Source organism: Prionailurus viverrinus, chromosome C2 (genome assembly GCF_022837055.1).
Source record: "Prionailurus viverrinus isolate Anna chromosome C2, UM_Priviv_1.0, whole genome shotgun sequence".
Taxonomy (NCBI): Eukaryota; Metazoa; Chordata; class Mammalia; order Carnivora; family Felidae; genus Prionailurus; species Prionailurus viverrinus.
In genome coordinates, this window is record NC_062569.1 from 11956121 (window position 1) to 11964209 (window position 8089).

Below are 8089 nucleotides of genomic sequence, written 5' to 3' on the forward strand. Positions count from 1 at the left end.
AGTTTGCTGTGTGCCAGGAACCTTATATATTATCTAAATCAATGCAATAATTCTGTGAGGGGAATGTCATGGAGCCCTGTTTCTAGATAACTCAGGCTCAAACAGCTTAAGCACACGTCTGGATTACACAGCTCGAACGTAGTCGAGCTGAGATTCAAACCTGGGTCTTTGGGACATGAAAGTCTGACCTTGACTGACACGCCACACTGCCTCTCCCAGCTCAGGTATCCTGAAATGGCAGGCGTGCTCTGCCTTTTCCTCTGGTTCTTTTTCTTCTGCCCCAAATCCCACCCTTCTATGAGCACTGGAGACCCCTAAGGCGGAGGGATCAGAGGGCATAGGCACACTTTGTGCTCATCCAAATCGTCTCATTTCTTCCTCCTTCATGCACAGACCATTTACACGCTGTTAAGAGAGTTCCACACAACTAGAATGATGAGCTATTTTATTTCAAACCGTCCTCAGTCACAGCAGTGAATAATAACAGCTAACACGTCTACAGCCACCACCAAAACCAGCCAATAATGCGCATGAATCACGGTGTGTAAATTTTTGCACAGCTCATTCGTACGTGGGCTTTTTGTTGTCACAGCAGCTCTTAAGGCAGGTAATGCCATCGCCTTTTATAGAGAAGAACACCAGGGCTCAAAGAGGTCATACAAACAGAAAGCCCCCCGATCACTTCATTCCAAATCCCCCTCCCAATCAGTGAGAATCTGTTGAGCATCACAAAGCATCCTCAGCGTGTTTGAAGCCTTGGTCACCACTGCCTGGGTCGGCCTTTGATGGTGTTAGGGTGGTTTTGTACCCATTCGGTTGGCTGCTTTTAGCCAGAAATCGTCACTTTCGTGTGGTGACAGTTCACAGTCGCCTCTGCCTTCACGGGAAATCGATGTCCTTTCAGAATTCTTCTTCCACCTGAAGAACAGAACAGCCTCTCTTTTAGCTCCGCTGCCCCCGTTTGCATTAGGGCACCAGGCTGCATCGAATGTGGGCGGCCTGTTTTATCCATTCCTTCAATAAATGTTTATCAAGGATTTACGGTGCCCTGGGCACTTTATTAGGTGATGAGAATGTAAAGATGAGCAAGACAAACATGGAACTAACAACGTAGTAGGAGAGAAAGGCAACTAAATTATCAAAGGACATAAAGGGTTGGGTTTGCTCTCCAGCTGTCCAGCTGAGCACAGCTATTGGAAACTATACCTGGGATTTCATTTATAGGTATGACTGAGTGACAACATGGAGAGGTCAATGCCATTAAAAGAAGAGTTTATTACTTACAGTTTCCAGGAGGAGGGGATATGCTATGTCACGAAGGGCCACACGAGGAAGGAGCAGGGTCAGTCGGCAGGCAGAGGGAGCAAGCGTAGGTGAGAATCTTTAATACTATAGCCGTGAAAAGTCATGAGGTGGGGACATCCTCTAAGTGGGTAGGAGCAAAATGCAATATTGGGGTTTGGCATGAGAGGGTTCATAATATGTTATCTATGTAATCTGCAATAACACAGGGGTCATACGGATGTAAACAGCTTCAGCCATTAGCTTGGCCCATGCTTGGAAGATGTCAAAACATCAATTACGGAAAATCAGGACTTATTATTACAGCAGGGTTGATCAGCAGGCCCCCTGAAGGTATTTGAGAAATGGGTGCCATGGTTGTACCGCCACTGAGAGTTTGGGGTTGTTACACAACCACAGCTGACCAATAGAGTAACCTCGATAGTTGCAAAGAATTGACCTTCACAAGAAACGGTCCAGGAAAATTAATGCCTTGACTTCACTCTCTTCTCTCCCTTCAAGAGCCTTCCAGAGGCTAGAAGGCAAAAAAAAAAAAAAAAAGACCATTAATGGAGTCCATATAGATTAGTCCCCTGGGGCAGAAAATAGGGTGGTGCAGCGGGAAACTACTGAGCTCAGAGACCAAAAAGATAAGCAAAAGTGAGCTGTGAAGGGAGTAAGTTCTAGGCTAACAGTGCAGCACGTGCAAAGGCCCTTGGGTGGAAGGCAGCATGCTGTCTTGGGAGAATGGGCTGGTGTGACAGGAAGACAGAGAACAACGGCGAGACGGGTCAATAACAAGAGTGGAGAGGTAGGTAAGGACCTTTCCTGGCACCTCCTTATAGGCCGTGTGAATTACTTTGCCCACTATCTTAAAAGGGTTCTCAGCAAGGATAGTGGATGACATCATTTTCTCTATGTTTTTATTTTATTTATTTATTTATTTATTTATTTATTTTTTTCAACGTTTATTTATTTTTGGGACAGAGAGAGACAGAGCATGAACGGGGGAGGGGCAGAGAGAGAGGGAGACACAGAATCGGAAACAGGCTCCAGGCTCTGAGCCATCAGCCCAGAGCCTGACGCGGGGCTCGAACTCACGGACCGTGAGATTGTGACCTGGCTGAAGTCGGACGCTTAGCCGACTGCGCCACCCAGGCGCCCCTCTCTATGTTTTTAAAATAGCCACTCCGGTTGCTGGACTGATAATGGATGGGAGGGAGGGGAGAAAATATGAGGAGGCCAGCTAGGAGGCCCTTGAAGCGTACGTGCTGGGCTGTAGCTGCTCAGCCAGGCAGCTGCGGGCATCAGCTCCCTGTGGCATAAAGGAATCCCGAGAGCCAGGGAGGGGCAGTTGGACAAGGCCAGGACAGGGCTGCCAAGAACCGTCTCACGCAGCAGGGGAGAAGTTGGTTGGCCCCCGTGGCTTGGACAAGGAAGCAGTCTTCTCCAGCTGGAAAGACTTGAATCAAGGTGTTTCTGTGTCAAACAGTTTCACAGAAAGTCACCACGTAACCAGGAGGAATGCTGTGTCTCTGGGAAGCGCACCTGCTCCCAGGGACCCCACAGGGAGGACTTGGCTTTCTTTCCTGGGCTTGTTTGAAGGATGCTTTTCATTCGGTCTTTCTCCTGGGCTCCTGGGAGGAATGCAGAGCAGAGGGAAGTTTCCTGGAGCCTGGAGATGAAACACACAGGACACATTCCTTCACCTCCCCCCATCCCCATCCCCAGTCGCTGCTGCTGTCTCATTGCTCCCTGATGGGATGTCATGGGCCCTCTGGTAATTGTCTGACCACTGGCCCCAGGGAGGGAGGGCAGAAGCAGAGAAACGTGCTTGCACCCGACCCCTCACTTCCCCCTTTCTCTCTCCTGGCACCTTTTGGGCACCTCACTCTCCTCGCCTTTCCTCTTTTCTCTTTCTTCCCTGCTCTGTTTGCCTCCAAAGTGATAACCCATTTCTCTCCAATTTCCTGACCGTGATACTCAATTCTGTCAGGCCCAAGAGAGGACCAAATTAATGCAATCCTTTGTCAATGAAGAAAGGACACTTGTTAAATGGAAATTGTGCTTAAAGACAGCAGAGAGCATCCCTCAAGGCCAAGGGTTCAGAAGAACAAAGGAATTACTCTGAGGAATGCTTGGTGTGGGGGGATTTGTATCAGGCATCAATATGTTCTGTCTGTAGAGACTCCCTGCTTCATGGGACAGATGGAAGAAGCAGTAGAATTTGCAGGTGAAGCTCCCGGATTCTGGAGCCAGATGGATCTTGCCTATGCCATGGACTAACTGTGTGGCCTTGGGAAGGTTACTTAACCTCTCTGCCTCCACTTCCTCATCCACAAAATGGGAAGATTTATAAAATCTGCTTATATCACTTTATCATAATAAGTGAATATCATGTTCAAAATAATGGGAGGAATATAGCAAGCATTTATAAATATTTGTTGCTATTATTAGCCTAAAATGACGTCAGTAACATAAATTTGTGCACAGCAAAGAGTTAATCTCGCTTTATGAATTACAAGACTCGGGAGGTTCCTTTCAGAAATAAAATGGTCCCACTACCTAGGAAAATACAACTTGAGACTTCTGTTGTCTTTTTAAATATTTTTTAACGTTTATTTTATTTTTTGAGACAGACAGAAAGCGAGCAGGGGAGAGGCAGAGAGAGAGGGAGACACAGAATCTGAAGCAGCCTCCGGGCTCTCAGCTGTCAGCACAGAGCCCGACGCGGGGCTTGAACTCAAAAACCGTGAGATCAGGACCTGAGCCGAAGTCAGAAGCCCAACCAACTGAGCCACCCAGGCGCCCCTGCTATTTTTTTCAGGTCACACATTCAAAAGAAAGATTTATAGTTGGGGTAAAATAGAAGCCACAAATAAGAATGCAAATCCTACCATTGTTCCATATAATAGTCGAAAGGTTTGAAATGAAATAGAAATAATGATGGCAATAATGATAATTTACTTAAACAGAACAAGTAGCTCCCCTCCCCCCCTCCCCCCGGCCACTGTCACTGAACATTTCATCTTTCTGGCCACCTCCTGAAATCGTCTCCAGAATCATAAAATGTGTATCTTCTTGGCTACTATAGCTTCAGTAGCCTAGAAGCTAGAAATATTGCCTTTCAGGAGTGATTTAGTTATTTAGAGAGTAGCTTGAAATACAGCACAGGTGATAGGAATCTTTAAGGGCACAGTCTGGGTCTTGTTCATCTAGATGTTTTCTGAGCCCATCACAGAAGCTTGTTACACAATACTGTTAGATGGATATTCAATATTCTGCGGCTGGTGAGTGAATGACAACTAAAATATTAAATGAATACGAATACTTGGGGGCAGTATACTTAGCAAAACACACACACATACACACACACACACACAGAGTGATAGCTAGTGATTATTAGATGCAATTGCTATTGTTAAGGACTGTACCTTCACTACAACCAGGTAGGTAATATCTCATCCCCATTGTATAGATGAGGAAACTGAGTTTATAGAAGTTAAATAAGTTCTCATTAAAGTCAGAAGAATTGAACCATGGGGTGCCTGGGTGTCTCAGTCAGTTAAGTGTCTGACTTCAGCTCAGATCATGATCTCACCATTCATGAGTTCGAGCCCCATGTCAGGCTCTGTGCTGACGGCTCAGAGCCTGGAGCCTGCTTCGGATTCTGTGTCTCCCTCTCTCTGCCCCTCCCCTGCTCATGCTTTGTCTTTCTCTGTCTCTCAAAAATAAATAAGCATTGAAAAAAAAATTTTTTTTAAAAGTCATAAGAATTGAGCCAAAATTTCACACCCAAACCACCTCCAACGTTTTACAATTACATTATAAAATGAGGGGTGCCTGGCTGGCTCAGTTGGCAGAGTGTGTGACTCTGGATCTCTAGGTCGTGAGTTCGAGCCCCACATTGGGTGTGGTGCTACTTAAAAAATAATAAAATTTACAGAAATAAATAAGGGTGCCTGGGTGGCTCAGTCGGTTAAGTGTTCCACTTTGGCTCGGGTCATGACCTCACAGTTCATGAGTTCTAGCCCCGTGTCAGGCTCTGTGCTGACAGCTCAGAGCCTGGAGCCTGCTTTGGATTCTGTGCTTGCCTCTCTCTCTGCCTCTCCCCCAAGTCATTCTCTCTCTCTCTTTCCCTCAAAAATAAACATTTAAATCAATCAATCAATGAATCAAAATGGAAGGAGGGTGATTTTTATTTATTTATTTTCATTTATTTATTTTGAGAGGGACACAGAAAGCCAGCAGGGGACAGACAGAGAGAGAGGGAGGGCGAGGGAGAATTCCAAGCAGGCTCTGCCCTGACAGCCCGGATGCTGGGCTGGAACTCATGAACACGATCTGAGCGGAAACCAGGAGTCAGACGCTTAGCGGACTGAGCCACTCAAGTGCCCCGGGGGGGGGGGGGTGGGGTGGGGTGGGGTGATTTTTAAGTGAAGTGTTGCTAAAGTTACCTGAAAACACATCTAAGTGTATCTTTGGTAAAAGACGTTTTGTAACAGTATATGGGTTAGCTATTGCTGCATAACAAAGCCCTTCAATACTCAGTGACTTTAAGAAGAGGTAATTTTTTTTATTATTATTCCTGCATTTGTGGGTCAGCCAGGGTTTTAGGTGGGGCTGGGATGGACAGTTCTACTTTGCCCTGTGGGTGTGCAGCTGCCTGGACGGTTGAGCCTCAGGCTGCTGTGGCTGGGGTCGCTATGCTGCACGTGGGTCTCATCTTCCTGGGGGGGGGGGGGGGGGCAAGCAGCCAGAGCATGCTCCCTTCTCCTGGCGACAGCACACCTGCTGAGGGGAAAGACTTACTGGGCAAGTCCCTGTCTGTGTCATATTAGGCAAGTTACCTGGCCAGACTCAAAGTCAAGAGGTGAGCAGGTTTACTGTTCCAGTGGAGGTGGGGGGTAACTGCCAAGTCTATGGCATATCGCTCACACTTTAACTGGGCATGCAGAAGTACTATGAGTGATATAGAATAAAGGATTTATTAGAGGGATTACACCTTATGCAGTCATGGGAGCTATTTAAAAAGTCACCATAAGGCTGTTGCGTCTGTATCTGAGGCTGGGACTAGGGTAATCAGGGCCAGTGGTTGGGAAGGGCCAGTGGTTGGGACACAATGTGGTGAGAGCAAGAGCCACCTGGAACCCACGTCGGTCTCTGTTTTCAAATATGCAGACATGGGTGGCCCGCAGGAGAAGCTGGTGCTCTGCTGATGTGTCTGGCCAGGTGCACACATACCCGGCTCGAGAGCTACAGAAGGTGGAGGAAAATCTCCAGCAGGAGCTGGAGGCTCTGTGGGGCAGGTGCCACTCCATGTCAACACGGAGAGCCAACAGGTCAACAAGAACACACAGGAGTTTCAACAGTGCCAACCCACACCCCAACCTTCAATACATTAAAAAAAAATAGCGGCTGCTTTCCTTCCCTTTTCCGAAACTCACAGAAATTTTCTTCTGGCAAACTTAATGCGGGACTAGACAGAGAAGAATATGTTGGGAAATGTAGTTTCAGCTTAGCTACGATGACAAAACAAAGGTACGGCATGTGGAAAAGGGCATGGTTTCAGGAAGGGATAAAATATCAGGGTCCATGATGCGAATGACCACACGTAATAACATAGAGAAACTGACTCAGTGCACGTGAGGAGTAGTTGTCTGCCACAACCAGTTCCTGCTTATTGAAATGGAAGCGTGCAATGCCCTTCATCAGCTTTATGAATTGTACTTCTTTCCTCTCTGGAGAAAAGCAATTCACGTGGATTGTAGCGGGGCTGCTAGACCGAAGAGGACAAGTTGGCGGTAAAAATGTAAGACATATGCCCACAGGTAGAAGGTGACACTGCTGTTGACAATCCATGTGATGCCAGCGGACTAGGTCATGTCCTCACTGTGAGTAAAGAGGCCACCTTGTTTATGTCTCTCCTTGGTGAGAGTTACACAAAAGCAGCTGGAAAAAGTGAGGCAGCCAAACAGTAAATGACCAAGGGGCAATCAGGCATTGAAGAAAGAGCCCTGGATTAGGGGTCTGGAGAGCTGGGTCCCATTGCTGATGGGCCACAACTGGTTGGACCACTCTAAGGACGTATTATTGCAACTCAGTTTCCTCATCTGTGGGTGGAAATGTTGGACCAAATAAATGTCTGGCTGCCTTCTAGGTATTATGATCCAAGTAAGCCCTTACATGACCCCGGTGACTTCTGCTAACCTAGAGGCCACCATGTTTCTCTGTCTCCCGTTTGCAACTGTGCATTTAGACTTTGGGCGAGGGACAGAGGTACCCAAATTAGATACTCAACTACTGGATTCTCTTGTTCAAAAAGCTGCTATGTAACTTTGGTTAATACAATTTACCTTGTTTGCGTCTCAGTTTCTCCTGTCTCTTTTCCTGTCTCAAAGAGGTATAGATACGTGAACTCCACATTGCTGCTTGGAATAAATCAACTTTTCAAAACAAGGAATTGTGCTAGTTTTTTTTTCTTCTTGGCATCAGAAGGAACAAAAGGAGGGTGAGAGATGAAGGATGGTTATATGGGGTTAGGGGTGGAAAGGGGTTGAGTTGAATGTTGGGAGGGAAATGGAGGAAAATAAATCCCTGCAAAACCCAACAGCCCTGTGATTCACAAGCAACACTTGTTTCTGAATTGGAGCAGAGAGTGGTGCCCATGTGACGGTGTGTTTCCCCAGCTGGGATTATTTTTTTAATTGGAAGTTTTTAAGATCAAAGGATGCCTATATATCCCAGCTCTAAATTAGGAATTGAGAGCTATAAAATCCAGGATCTCCTAATTAACTCCTGCTCCAAA